The 15,501-nt window shown below is 38.6% G+C and overlaps 1 protein-coding gene across 9 annotated transcripts in view; it reads left to right on the forward strand.

Moving 5' to 3' along the window:
- Positions 1-875: 875 nt before the first annotated feature.
- The window catches only part of PALS1 (protein associated with LIN7 1, MAGUK p55 family member), a 76,993-nt gene continuing 62,367 nt past the window's right edge, over positions 876-15,501 (forward strand). For 2 of the 9 annotated variants that reach the window (XM_025869856.2, XM_025869860.2), the window contains exon 1: positions 876-1,080. The gene's annotated coding sequence lies outside the window, so the exon portion shown is untranslated. Of the gene's footprint in view, positions 1,081-4,866; positions 5,010-7,579; positions 8,492-15,501 lie in introns of those variants that run through there. The other 7 variants (XM_025869861.2, XM_073895390.1, XM_025869857.2 and 4 more) reach the window with 5 other exon arrangements.

Raw genomic sequence — 15,501 nt, forward strand, 5'->3', positions numbered from 1 at the left:
ATATCCTACAACGCACAGGCCAGCCCCCACACAAATTATCTGGCCCAAATGTCGATAGCGCTAAGACTGAGAAACCCTGTGCTAAAGAAAAACTCGTGGAGGAGCTAGAGGAAGCTTCTTGAATTATTACTTATTTTACGCATTTAAGAGAAAATAGGTCACATACACACTACAACTGTTTTTTCTTTTTGGATGTAGCTAACAGTTTCTAAGGAATCTTGAAGACTTTATCTAGATTTCCTTGCACTGCTTATGGGTTGGCCCAGGTCATTAGGTGCATTCACTCGAGTTTTGTGCAACTGCTCTGGCCCTTGGCATCCTTCCTTTCTGGTTTCCAGAACTCGGTCCTAGCTGCCAGCTTTTGGGCGTCTTCTGCGGTAGCAGAGAATTCTCTGGGGACGTTACACATATCCAGGTGTTTAAGTTTGTCGTGGCTCTTTTTTAAACAAATGTTAGATTGTGTGACGTGCCTCACAGGACCCAGGAGTCGCCTCCAGGGAAATCAGATTTTCTTCAGGAGCTGACGGACCTCCAGGGGTTGGAAGGTCAAGGGCTCTCCCGACAACAGCCCGCGTCAGACTGCGTCTCAGGGAAACCTCACGTCCCCACACAGCCCTTGCGCTGACGAGCACGAAGCACTGCCACCCTTACTTAGAGGTGCGCGAGTGCGCGCGGCCCGCCGCTCGGGGCTGCAGAGCGGGCCAATGAGTGGGCCCTCTCTCCACGCCGGCGCGGGATTGGGCGAACCGCGCCAGCCTCTCGGCCTAGCAGCGGGCGGGGCCCGCCGAGAAGGAACTGGGATAGGCGCGCCCGCTGCGCCAGCGGCCCGGGGGCGCGTGCGCGGTCTCGCGGCGGCCGCGGGGGCCGGTCTCGCGCGGTCTCGAGGTGGAGTGAGTCGCTGGCGGCGGCGACGGCGGCGACTGGCGGTGGGGCGGAGGCGGGGTCTAAGGATTGTGAGGTGGGGAATCGGGAGTTTCTGGATTCTTTATCCGGTATTTTAAGTGCCGCAGGGGAGCTGTCGTTTGTACCGTGTGTGGGAGCGGCCGGGGCGGGAGGATCGGCGGCCGCGGTGGCGCTGAGGTAAGAGGCGGACCAGTGGCGGCTGTTCGTGGAGATCTTAATCAACAGGTCCCGGGGAGCGCATCGGGGGAGGGGCGGCGGGGCTCGTCCCCTCCCCCACCCGCCGCTCTCTCGGCCCGGGAGGGACCCGGGGCTGCTGGGCTGCCTGCCCCGGGCGGCGTGAGCCCAACCTTTGTCCCTCGGGGGGGACGCTGCTCGGCCCTGCCCGCTCCCTCTGCCTTGGCGTGGGACCACCTTGGCGGGGGCTCCAGCCAGCCTGGCTGGGGTTGCCGGGGACACGGCAGGGAGTCCGCTGCCCTCGGCGTCCCCCGTGCCCGGCTTCGCGGCTCCCGGGATTCCCTCTAAGGCCGGGCGGGGGAAATCGGTGGGGCGAACACTTTGCTTTAGAAGACGGAATGTAGTCAGCGTTCCTCTGCCTGACTCAGCTCCTGGTATTCGGTGCTTATTGCGTTCTTTCAACAAATAAACAGTTCCTCCTTCCTTTTGTCCACTTTTAAAGAAAAGCCTAATCTCGTTAATGGTTTCTGATAATTTACTTGAAGTTTGCAAGGTGGACTTTAAAGCCTGTAAATTATTATAACCCTCATTTAATGAAAGACGCTTTAAACAATCTTTGGCGTAAATTATGTAACTTCCTAATAATAGTAACTCACCTTCTGTTTAGTTGCTTGGCTTACAGTAATGTGTACGGAATTTAGGTTTCGGTCGGAAGGTTTTTCTTGGCATTTGGCGCTAAAATTAAAATCTGATAGCTGAGAGGTTTTTAGAAGCATACAGTGTGTGTTGTCTTCGTACTCCTTTAGAATTGTGAGAATTTAGATTGGAAATCCTGTAGAACAGGACTTTCGAAATTTTGATTTTCCTGACAAGGTAAAAGGTGTTAATATTTCTGATTTTTCAAAAAAGTAATTTCATGCTTTAATGGTAGTATCCTAATTATGCCTTTGGATTATACCAGAAGTTAATAACCTATTAAATTCTGCAATAGGAACAAATGACATGTGGTTATTGGTGTCTTTGAAGTTTAAGTATTGGTGGTAATGAAATTGTTAAGTAAGCTTTTTTGGATTATGAACTACGGGTTTTTTACTAGTTCCCTGTGGACATGGCATATGAAGTTTTAAAAGGCTCTTTAAACTATCGTAGTAGGCTAAAGCTATTAAATTATAATGTAAGATCTTTACAGATGAAACAGGCAAAAATACAAAAAGCAATTCATTATTTTATCTTTGCTAAAAAGGACCAAGTAAATTTTACCATGTATTTAAATGACTTTTGGCTGGACAGACCAGAACTTGACAAGTAAAGATGTACTCATTAGTAATATTAACTTGTTTTAGAATATTAAAATGGGAGAGTTTTACTTGAGGGTGGCCTGAGTCAGTATGGTGGGTTTAGCTGATAACAGGCTCTTTCTGACTTATGGTCTTGATTAAAAAGTTCAGCACAAACATAACAAGAAATTTGGTCCATTATATGTATCAGTATACTAAGATGTTCTGTTTCTCTGTTAGTTTCTGATTTCAGGGTGTCTGGGGAAAATTTCTCAACATAACGTTCTTTAGAATATAATTTTGGCTATATATTTACTGAATAATAGAGTTCTTGAGTTAGGAAATAATCTTAGCGTTGTATAGCTTAACCTCTTCATTTTCCAAGAAAAGAAGTGACGTTTGTAGAGTTAAGTAGTCCACAGTTTGACTGCTTGTTAGTGGCAGAGTTGGAATTAATGCTAGAATACTTGTCTCCAGATTCCAAGTATAGTGCTCTTTTCACTATATACTATTATTAGATAAACAAACCAATAAAGTATTCTTCTCAAACTCCTGTATTTAGCAGGGTTGATTCTTTCCTTTATGCATTTCTCTCTTATTTTAACAACCAGCGACCACCATTAATTCATTCCCCTACAAAAGGGTTGTTCTCAGTTTTTCAGTATTTCAAACAGTGTTTAGTGAATATCTTTGTGCATGTCTCCTCAGACATGTGTGAGGGTTTCTTAGAATGTATACCTACCCTAATTGGAATTGCTGAGCCATAGGTTAATGTGTATTTTCAGCTTTACTAGCTGCAGCCAAATTATCCTCTAAAGTTTAACAATTTACATTCCTGCTAACAGTATAGAAATCATCTTTGCTCACACTTGGATTTGTCTGATTGGCATGGCCAGATTTTTAAATTTTTGCCAATCTGATAAATGATGTTTCATTTTCCCTGTTTTAAAAATATTTTAACTTTATTTTTAATTTACATGAAATGAAGTTTTGTTTTGTTTTGTTTTTGTACAATTCTTGTTGTACAGTTGTTTTGACAAATGCATAGAGCTGTGTAACTACCAAAATCAGGTATAGGTCCAGCACCTATAAAATTCCCTTAAGCTGCCCTTCTATAATCAACCCTTCCCTCACCTGTAATCCTTGGCAATTAATGATCTATTGTCTTTCCCTGTAGTCTGTCTTTTCTAGACTATCATATAAGTGGAATCATTCAGTATTTAGCCTTGTGAGTCTGGTTTCTTTCATTTAGCATAATACAGTTGAGTATTTATCCATATTGTGAGTATATCAGCAGTTCCTTCTGTTTTACTGCTAAATGTAGTATTCCATTGTAGGGATGTACCACAGCTTGTTCACCAGTTGAAAGACATTTGAGTTAGTTTTAAAATTTTTTAAAATTTTTTTTAACTCTGAAAAAGTTGCTATAAATCTCTGGGAACAGGTTTTTTTGTGAATGTAAGTCTTCATTTCTGGGTTATATGGTAAATGTATGTTTAACTTTACTTAAAAAATGGTCTGTGGTGGGTAGAATAAAGATATCCTAATCCCTGGAACCTGTGAGTAAATTAGGTTTCAGCAAAGGCAAATTAAAGTTGCAGTGGAATTAAAGTTGCTAATCAACTGACTTTAAAAGAGAGAGAGTGGGCGCCTGGGTGGCTCAGTTGGTTGAGCGACTGCCTTTGGCTCAGGTCATGATCCTGGAGTCCCTGGATCAAGTTCCTCATCGGGCTCCCTGCCCAGCGGGGAGTCTGCTTCTCCCTCTGACCCTCCCCCCTCTCATGTGCTTTCTCTCTCATTCTCTCTCTCTCAAATAAATAAATAAAATCTTGAAAAAAAAATAGAGTATGCTGGTTTACCCAGGTGGGTCCAGTGTATCACAAATGTCCTTAAAAGGGAAAAAGAGAAGTAGTAGAGTAAGAAAGAAAAGATCTAACAACAGAAGCCACTCCAGATTAATGAAGAGTTCTTGGTTTTGAGGATGGAGAGAAGAGCCTTAAGCTATGGCATGTGGTGGTCTCTAGAAGCTGGAAAAGGCTAGGAAATGGATTAATGTTTGGAGCCTCCAAAAGAGAACACAGCTCTGCCAGCATATTGATTTTAGCCCAGGGAGACCTAGGTCATATTTTTTAATGTACAGAATAGTAAAATAATAAACTTGTGTTATTTTTAAACAACCAAGTTTGTGGTAATTTGTTACAACAGCAAATTGTTTTTTCCGAAGAGGCTGAACTGCTTTATATTCCTACCAGCAATGTATGAAGAATGTTCCAGTTATTTTACATCCCCATCACTTTGGTCATGTTTTTTAGTTTTACATTCTGATAGGTTTGTAGCAGTTTCTCACTGTGGTTTTTATTTGCATTTTCTCATGACTAATGATGTTGAATATCTTTTCATATGCATATCTGCCATCTGTATATCTTCTTTGATGAAGTGAAATCTTTTGTCTATTTTATTTTTTATTATTATTTTTTTAAGAGATTTTATTTATTTATTTGACAGAAACACAGCGAGAGAGGGAACACAAGCAGGGAGAGTGGGAAGGGAAAAGCAGGCTCCCCGCAGAGCAGGGAGCCGATGTGGGGCTCGATCCCAGGACCCTGGGATCAAGACCTGAGCTGAAGGCAGACGCTTAACGACTGAGCCACCCAGGTGCCCCTCTTTTGTCCATTTTAAAATTGGATTTTCTAAATGTTGACTTTTGAGAGTTTTTCATAGTCCATTGTCTGACAGGTGATTGTTACAAAGATTTTCTCCAGTCTGTTGCTTGCTTTTTCCATCCTCTTAACAGTGGCTTTTGAAGTACAGAGGTTTTATATTTTGATGAAGTCCAGAGTATTACCATATTTTTATGGATCTTCTGACATTGTATATAAGCACTTTTTGTCTAATCCAAGGTCACAAAGGTTTCTGCTGTGTTTTCTTTTACAAGTATTATACTTTTATGTTTTATATTTAGATCTGTGTTCCATTTTAAGTAAATTTTTATTATAAAGAGAATTTTGGGTTGAGTTTCATTTATTTGTCCAATTGTTCCATGACCGTTTGTTGAAAAGACTTTCCTTTCTCCATGGAATTGCCTTTGTCTCCTGGTCAAAAACCATTTGACTACATTTTTGTGAGTCTCTTTCTAGACTTTTGTGTTTCATTGATATACTTACCTTTGCTACTATCAGTGTCTTGATTACTGTAGTTTTAAAATAAGTCTTGAGGGTGCCTGGGTGGCTTTTTTGGTTAAGCGACTGCCTTTGGCTCAGGTCATGATCCTGGAGTCCCAGGATCCAGTCCCACATCGGGCTCCCTGCTCGGCAGGGAGTCTGCTTCTCCCTCTCACCCTCTTCCCTTTCATGCTCTCTCTCTCTCATTCTCTCTCTCAAATAAATAAATAAAATCTTTAAAAAAAATAAAGTAAGTCTTGAAATCAGGTAATGTGAGTTCCCCAACTTGTGTTCTTTTCAAAAAATTGTTTTAGCTATTTTAGTTCTTTAGCCTTTCCATATAAATTTTAGGATTAGCTTGTTGATATCCACAAAAAAAAAAATCTAGGGTTTTGATTAGGATTGTGCTTAATCTATAGGTCGACTTGAGGATAATTGACATTTTAACAAAATTGAGTTTTCCAATCTACATAGTATTTTCCTCCATTTATTTAGGTCTTTGCTTCCTTTCATGAATGTTTTGTAGTTTTCAGCATACAGATCCTGCAAATATTTTATTAAATCTATGCCTAAGTATTTCAGGTTTTTTTGGTCCTATTATAAAGGGTCTTTAAAAAAGACATGGGTTTTGGGGTGCCTGGGTGGCTCAGTCGGTTAAGCATCTGCCTTTGGCTCAGGTCAGGTCCTGGGATGGAGCCCTGCATCCCCACAGAGCAGGGAGCCTGCTTCTCCCTCTCCTGATGCTGCTACGCCTCCTTTTGCGCGTGTGCTCTCTTTCTGTCAAATAAAATCTTAAAAAAAACAAATGTGGGTTTCCAATTGGTCGTTGCTAGTATATTGAATTACAATTGATTTCTTTTGTATTGACTTTGTATCCTCAGTTTTTAGGAAACTCATTTATTAGTTACAGGGTTTTTTTGGGGGGGTAGATTTCTTAGGATTTTCTAAGTTGACAGTCCTGTTTGTGACTAAAGAACTGTTTCTAATCTGTATACCTTTTCTTTTTCTTGATTTATTGCACTTACTGCGCATCTCACATTCTAGTGAGGTGTTTGAATTGGAGTAATGAAAGGGAACATCTTTGTCTTAAAGGGAAAACATTCAAGAGACCCTCTTTGGTGATTTCCCGCTGAGTGGGGCGTCTACTTGAGATTCTCTCTTCCTCCCCCCCCACCCCCACACTTATTTGCTCACTTCTCTAAAATAAATAAATCTTTTTTAAAAATCATAAATACGATGTTACCTGTAGGCAATTTTGTAGATTCTCTAAATCAGGTTAAGGAAGTTTCTTCCAAGGTATTGCCTAGGATTTTTATCATGAGTAGATGTTGAATTTTGTCAAATGCATTTTCTGCATCTATTGAGGTAATCATGTGGATTTCTTATGTTTAATCTGTTAGTATGGTGACTTACATTGATTAATTTTTGGTTCTAGGAAAGCTCTATTTGTTTCAAACAAAATAATTTTGGATTATTCTTTGATTTATATACATTAACATTTATTCTTAAAAATGAAGAAGGAAACCAAATGTAAGATTTTGTGAACTAAAGTGTTTATAAAGTCAGAGGAGTCAAGATGTTCCTTAATAATTATGTAAATTTTACATGTTGGTACAACTTAAGTTTTCTTGATCTGTACTGGAGTTTGTAAACTGTAGTTTACCATTGCAGGATTCCTGTTTAAAATTAATAAATGAAGAAAGAAAATGTTATTTGTATCATTATAATCAAACATTCTTCATGCTGAGTTAATTTAGGAAAGTTATTTAAAGATTTTATTTATTTATTTGACAGAGAGATAGCAAAAGAGAGAGCGTGTGCACCAGCAGAGGGAGAGGGAGAAGGAGAAGCAGGCTCCCTGCTGAGCAAGGAGCCCAAAGCAATGTGAATCAGTGCGGGGCTCTATCCCAGGACCCTGGGATCATGACCCGAGCTGAAGGCAGACTCAACCAACCGACTGAACCAACCAGGCACCCCAGGAAAGTTGTTTATTTAAACAATGTATTTATATTTGAATGCTGAAGTATATTTTGAATGAAGATAAAATTATTTAATTGGTTTTTTTACTTGGAATAAAAGCAATGGGAATTTTGAAAAAAACACAACAACAAAAACCCAGGCTGCTTTCTCACACCAGAAAATCAACTGTAGACCTTTGAGAAATTATATATATGTTTATCTTAGAGTAGAATGAATTCAGTGAATGTATTAAATCAAAAAGTGTGAAGTGAAATATAAATTACTTACTAGAAAAAGCCAGGCTCCCTTTTGCTCTACAGAAGATGTTCATGAAAAATTTGGGTGCATGGTAAAAAAGATGCATGCTCATAACATTTTGAATTGTGAAGTTTTCCTCCATCAATTCGAACTACAGAAGACAGTTTAATTATGAAAATAAGGTTTCAGTAATCTCATAATTAAGCTGTTTAATTTTATCATTTTTATAAGTTTGGACTTACATGATTTAATCAAAATATTCAAGCAATTTTGCCTTTTGTCTCGTATAATTTTAAAGATCCTTTATTAGGTTAATAGTTTTCCCAAAAACCCTAAACATTGAAGTTTTGAGGCCTCTGAAGTTCTTGGCATTTTTGATCCTTTTAGGCAGGGGTTAACAACTTTCTGTAAAGGGCCAGATAGTAAATATTTATGCTTTGGGGTCCATATCATTTCTGTTGCAAGTACTCAACTCTGCTGTGACAGTGCAAAAGCAACCAAAGAAGTGAATGAATATTCCAATAAAACTTTATAAAAACAGCATGTGCCTGATTTGACCTATGGGCTTAGTTTGCCTACTTTTGTTTTAGGCAAAAAGTCAGCAGGAGAAATGAAAATAATTATAGTAATCTAGTGGAAAGAACCTTAGGATCAGCTGAATTGGGAAAGTGAGTCCATTCTGTAATTTCCAGCCAAGCTCTGTTTCCTCATCTATAACATGTAGCCACCTCAGAAGATGATTGAAAAGATTAAAATAAGGTATGGAAGGCACAGAGCGAAATTTTCTGGCACATAGTAGATACTTAATATTTGCTTCTCTTCATCCAGTTTTATTGCACAATGCTTTGTGACAAATCGACAGATATGAAATAATTAAGGAGATTCAGGATTTTTACAGTTTGTAGTATATCTAAATAGTTATTCCAAATATTAGAAATTATTAAAAAAGAATTATAAATAATTGTGTTTGTATTTATAGCTAAATTGTGTTAAATTATGGGTTTTTTTATTTAAGTTATAACTGCTTGGCTTCACAATAGTATCAGAAACTTCACATCAAAAAATTGAGGATTTGTGTTGAAATATAATTTCATATTTTGAAGGTTTTACATTGTCACAGAAAATGTTGATAATGTCACTTAAAATGCATTAATTTGGGGGCATCTGGGTGGCTCAGTGGGTTAGCGTCCAACTCTTGATTTCTGCTCAGGTCATGATCTCAGGGTGGTGGGATCCATTTGGGGCCCAGTGCTCTGCAGTGAGTCTGCTGTCCCTTTCCCTCCCTTTTGCCCCTCCCACTGCTCTCACGTGCGCACTCTCTTGCGCTCTCTCAAATAAATAAGTAAAAATCTTTTTTAAAAATGCATTACTTTGATTTGACCTAAGAAGTAGGCTTTCTGTATTTTGCTTATATGCTTCAGAAGTTCATTTAACACTGCATTCATTTAAGGTGCCTGGGTGGCTCAGTGCATTAAGCATCTGCCTTCTGCTCAGGTCATGATCCCAGGTTCCTGCGACCGAGCCCTGCATCAGGCCCCCTGCTCATGGGGAACCTGCTTCTTCCTCACCTCCTCACTCATGCTCTCTGTATCTCTCTTTCTCTCAGATTCTCAAATAAATAAATAAAATCTTAAGCAGTTTAAAATAATTGCCTCAGGGTGCCTGGGTGGCTCAGTCGTTAGTTGTTTGCCTTTGGCTCAGGTCATGAGGGGGGGGGGGGGTCGGTCCTGGGATCAAGCCCTGCATAGGGCTCCCTGCTCTGCAGGAAGCCTGCTTCTCCCAATCCCCCTGCTTGTGCTCCCTCTCTCACTGTCCTTCTGTCAAATAAATAAATAAAAATCTTAAAAAAAAATAAAATAATTGCCTCCTATGAGTGCACTCTGCTGGAAATTGTATAAATTCCACTTTATTAATACTGGACTAGCACATTTAACTACTGTTAATGTTTTGCGAATCTGATGGTTCTTTGGACCCTCTGAAACACACAATGTTGTGTATATGGTATCAGGGGATTCATGGAAATAAGGTTGTGAACCCCAGTTTTAAAACCTCTAACCCCGGTGATTCATCTAAGGATTATACAAGTGACCTGCAGATGTTTTTCAAAATGATTCACTTTAAAAGAAGTCAACAGATACTTAAGAGTTTATGAAAGGAAATTTGATAATTCTTTGTAGGCATCTTGAAGGGACAGTGTTCTTTATATACCTTACCCATTTATACATTATAGCTTCTTCTTTTACACTTAAACTTGATGGTAAGAGTAGTAATTCATTTGGCTAAATCACAGTATTTTTTGCTTTCTCCTAACTCTTACTAGAACAGTATCCCTTGCCCTGTCTCTTAATGTGTTATGCAGTATGTATATTCTTTGTATATATTTTAAATATTAACTGCTACATTGTAAGGTTTTTATCAGTATTCTGCCTTTTACAAATGAGGAAACAGAGGCTTGGAGAGATTAACTGTTTTATCCAAAGTCTTATTGCAAGCGATAGCAAGGATTTGAATTCAGTTTATTTGACTCCAAAGCCCTTGGATTTTTCTACTTTGCCTGTATCTTAGCCTGTCTTAAGGCTTATTTTCACAGTGTCTTTTTTGTAAAATGAAAATCTTTTTGAGGAAAGCCGTTTTTGATTTAGTGTTTAAAATGTACTTGAATTAAAGTGAAGAATCTTGAACCTGTAAATTGCAAGCTCCATAAGAGTACAAGCTGTTAGTATCTCATTGCTTAATATGGCACAGAGGAGATGCTTGTTCCCAATTTGCACTTTTTTTATTATGTTAATCACCATACATTACATCATTAGTTTTTGATGTAGTGTTCCATGATTCATTGTTTGCATATAACACCCAGTGCTCCATTCAGTACGTGCCCTCTTTAATACCTTTCCCCAGGCTAACCCATCCCCCACCTCCCTCCCCTCTAGAACCCTCAGTTCGTTTCTCAGAGTCCAAAGCCTCTCGTGGTTCATCTCCCCCTCCGATTTCCCCCCCTTCATTTCTCCCTTCCTACTATCTTCTTTTTTTTTTTTTTTAACGTATAATGTATTATTTGTTTCAGAGGTACAGGTCTGTGATTCAACAGTCTTGCACAATTTCACAGCGCTCACCATAGCACATACCCTCCCCAGTGTCTGTCACCCAGCCACCCCATCCCTCCCATCCCCCACCACTCCAGCAACCCTCAGTTTGTTTCCTGAGATTAAGCTCCCTGCTCCGCGGGGAGCCTGCTTCTCCCTCTCCCTCTGTCTGCCGCTCTGCCTACTTGTGCTCTCTCTCTCTGTTAAATAAATAAATAAAAATCTTTAAAAAAAAAGAATTCCTCATATCAGTGAGATCATATGATACATGTCTTTCACTGATTGACTTACTTCGCTCAGCATCATTTACTTGTTTAAACTTTAGCTTTGCTTGTGAGCTTAATACCAGAGACTGTTCTAACCTAGTCACCCCCTATAATGTATTAGAATTTGAGATTCAAAACACAATTCCGTTTATCCTATGTCGGCCATAAGTGTGTTTAATGGGGGTGGGGGTATCTAACTTTCACATGTTCTTGATTAACTTTCTCTATAAAGATATAGATACAAACAGATAAATTTGCTATTGGCTTTTTCTTGCTTTTCCTAGGGTCTTTACTGATAGGCATTACGGTGCAGTTACAGTCTTTGCATGGAGTAAGTACTCAGGCTATAGAGTCAGACTAGGCTGCAGTACCTTCTGTCTTGGGTGTGACTCTGGGCATGTTAACTCATCAGAGTCTGACTCCTTATTTGTAGCATGGGGATTGTATTAGTGCTTGATTCAGAGGGATGTAGAGGAGGAAAAAACTTTTTCTATCCTCGTAGGTTCACTGAAACAAAAGACAGATTAACAGGAAAAATAACCTATTACTAACTGTGCATATTGAGACCTTCATAGAAAAGAATTGACCCAAAGAAGCAGTGAGACTGAGCAATAAATTGTGGAGAAGTGACAAGACAAAGGAAAAGACGTTTAGGCCTTTAGGAGTTGTAAATTGTGGGAATGTAAATATGTGGGGAAACTAATGGAAGATAAAATTTATTTTAGTAAGGTTTGTTATACAGATTTAAGCTGGTGCCTTCTCCATTGATGAGACTAACCTACCAGGATTAAGAGTCCTCTTTCTGGTATCTTTACAAAAGGAAACTTATGCCCTGCTTTTTAGCTGGATAAGGGGAGAGCCCAGAGTCCTCCTCTCTCCCCCCCCCCCGCCATGTCTGCTGTTTCTTAATTGCCTTTAGCTCAAAAAAATCCTTATGTCAAAGTGTCACATTTTGGGGTGGCATATTGTGATCCCCTTCAGAGCCTTATTTTGAGGATTAACTGAGATGCCATATCAAGAATGGTTAGCATAGGGGCACCTGGGTGACTTAGTTAAGCATCTGACTCTTGATCTCGGCTCAGGTCTTGATCGCAGGGTCTTGAGTTCACACCCCGAGTTGGGCTCCATGCTGGGTGTAGAGCCTACTTTAAAAAAAATAAAAAAAGGTTAGCATAGTGCCTTGGTGTGTATTAAGCACTCTGTAAATATTAGATAAGAGGTAGGTAGAATACAAGTCTGTTTTGTGACATTCACATGGAATAGCAGTGAACTGCATTTTAATAAATTATGTTTTAATATATTTTCAGTAGATTGTGATTATCAATAATCTGATTAAGCAATTTTACAGGAATTGTGTGAATCAGGTGTCATAGACTGAGTCAGTGATGAAGAATTGTAATTGTTGAAATAATGTTCTTTTCATCTCTGAAATAACAGTGAAAAGTCAGTGGGGGAAATAATGTTGCCTTATTTAAAAACAGCTTACATACGTAGTGAGATCAAGTTTTACTTTTTTTTTTTTTTTTAAGATTTTATTTGTCAGAGAGAGCACAAGCGCGGAGGTGGGGGGTGGGAAGCGGCAGGCAGGGAGAGAAGCAGACTCCCGGCTGAGCAAGGAGCCCAGTGCAGGACTCAATGCAGGACCCTGGGATCATGAACTGAGCTGAAGGCAGACGCTTAACTGCCTGAGCCACCCAGGCGTCCCAAGTTTTACCTGGTTTTATCAATTTCTCTTATTGACTCAGTTGTTATAGAGTGTTTTTCACTAGATCATTTTTACTACACATTTTTAAATAGGCATTCAGAGAATTGAGTTTCATTACAAAGTCTTATATTTAAATAAAGCATTTGTCTAATTTTACAAATATCAATATGCTTGTCTTAATATTTTGTTTACTTTTTTTTCCCCCTGTGGTGTGATGGACACCTTTCATATCTGTCTCTTACATTCTTTCCCGTTTGTACAAATTTTCTTAGGATGCTCTTACTCTGCAGGTAATTCTTGTAGAATTTTCTGCAGTTGTAGTACAGCACTTATCAAATAGCATTGCAGTATATAGGGGTTTTGTTTATTTGCTTATCTGATTTCCATACTAGATTTTTAAGTTTCTTAAGGATAAAGACTCTGCCTTAGCTATCTTTTTCTTGTTGGCGACTATCCAAGATTTTCTACCAAGTGGGTACTTATATTATTGAATGAAAGTGCACTTTAATAACCCTTTTTAGCTCCAGGATTTACAGTAATCTTTAAAATTGACCTTTTGTTCTTATTTCTCTTGTTGCATAATATTCCCCTTATGTTTTCTTGCCTTCTGATACTATCTGGTCAAAGTCAAAACGTTATTCATGCCCTCCATCAGTGGTAGTTCAGTGGATTCTAAACTTGGTGACATTTGTATCATCAGTCTTCTTTCTTAGATTCTTCTTTCCTGTTCTGATGATACAACCCTACTTCTGGTCCTGAAAATACTCTCCATTGCTCCTTCTTTAGTCTGATTTGTAGAAAGCAATAGATATGAATATTTATTACCAATTTTGCTTAATAATCTTGTTCTGGTATCTCAGAAATGGTTATTAGGTAGGCAAGGCAAACTCTTCTCATTTTTTTTTAATGGCCAGTTGTTGAATTGCATACCAGTAAGTCATCCAGGTAGAGGTAATCATCTACTAATTTGCTGACCTTTAGAGCATATTTTTTTTTCTAGTAAGCTGTAAATCACTTGAGGTCAAAAGTTGGAATTCTTACAATGTGTTTTTACAGACCTGTAACTCGTGGTATATGTTTCAGGGAAAGTAATTGACTAAAGGATTGACACCCAAGATTAGAGGGGATGGAGAAAATCTATATGGAATAGGCATAGAAATAAGTAGCAAGAAAGCAAAGCTATGGTCACGTGAGTCTGGTTAATTGGGATTTTTTGAGTTTGTCATTGTGCATTATTAACATGCTGAAAGAATCAATGCTATCACAATTAGGAACGTGACTTTTATATTTTAAAGTGTAGGTGGTCCCTTTTGAAACTTTTTTTATTATTCCTCTTATTCCTATGGTAAACTGGTGTCCTCTCATTTTTAAATTAAAGACGTAATATATTGTGTGGCAGAGGAAGTCTTGGGTACGAAAGAGTCATGCTCCTAATGATTGCTTAAGTGCTTTATTTAAGAATTCTTTTTTGGGGGGGTGCACCTGGGTGCTGCAGTCGGTTAAGTGTCTGCCTTTAGCTCACGTCATGATCCCGGGGTCCTGGGATCGAGTCCCGCGTCGGGCTCCCTGCTCAGCGAGAGCCTGCTTCTCCCTCTCCCTCTGCCTGCCGCTCTGCCTACTTGTGCTCTCTCTCTCTCTCAAGTAAAATCTTTAAAAAAAAATTTTTTTAAGGAATTCTTATTTTATTGTTGTATTGTTTATGGAATAGTTTAAGGCTGTAGGGATAATATTTTGATTACATTTTTGTGAAAAGATTCCAGAACTCTTGAAAGGCCTTTGTTGCTGCTGCTAATTTTTATAGACTTTAAGACAGTAGTTGTAATTTAAATTTTCTGTGGGTTTTTTTCCTTTCAAAAAGGTAGTGTCTTTGTGTTTTTCCTCCAAATTATAAAAGCAACACATTTATTTTGGTCAACATTTTGTAAGATATTCAAATAGTACATAAGTGCAAGTAAAAAGTAAGACCTGAGAGGTCTGTTATCTTTGCTTTTTCAGAGATACTAGGCAAAAACAATATTGTGCATATTCTTTTATAAACATGCTTTATGTGCATTTGTAAAAGTGATATATATAAACACCATTCTGAAGCATCTTTATTCACTCGCTTTTGTTCCCTGTCAGCTCATACAGAGCTTCAACTCTAGCAGCCACTGTAAAAAATTTTAAAAGAAACAGTTGAAATTTATTTTAACAGTATATTTTATTTAACATAATGTATGAAATATTACCATCTCAACATACATTAAAAATAATTGAGATGTGTTACATCCATTTTTTTCCCCATATGGAGTCTTTGAAATCTGGTGTGCATTTTACACTGATGGCACATCTCAATTAGAATGATAAATTTTCATTGGAAATACTTGATCTGTGTTTCGATTTTATTAAATTTATAGTTGAAAACACAGATTAACATACATTGTTTCAAAGATACTCTATAGAATAAGTTTCTAGAAAAAGAACTGATATATCAAAGGTTTATTTTAAATTTTTGGTAGACTGCAGAATTGTCCTTCATAGCATTGTACTGGTTTATAGAGTCAGCAGTACATAATGTCTTTTCCTTTGTTGTTTCCAACATGGGACATGATTGGTCACTCACACAGACACACAGAAACTTTACACCAGGGTAAATATTTTTACACATTTACGCTGCTTGTTTTTCTTCCTAGTCTAATTGGAAGAAAAGGGTCACTCTCACTATAAATACTTCCT

This window comes from Callorhinus ursinus, unplaced genomic scaffold (genome assembly GCF_003265705.2).
Source record: "Callorhinus ursinus isolate GAN/ISIS: 27379988/994484 unplaced genomic scaffold, GSC_fseal_2.0 scaffold8, whole genome shotgun sequence".
In the NCBI taxonomy this organism is placed as follows: Eukaryota; Metazoa; Chordata; class Mammalia; order Carnivora; family Otariidae; genus Callorhinus; species Callorhinus ursinus.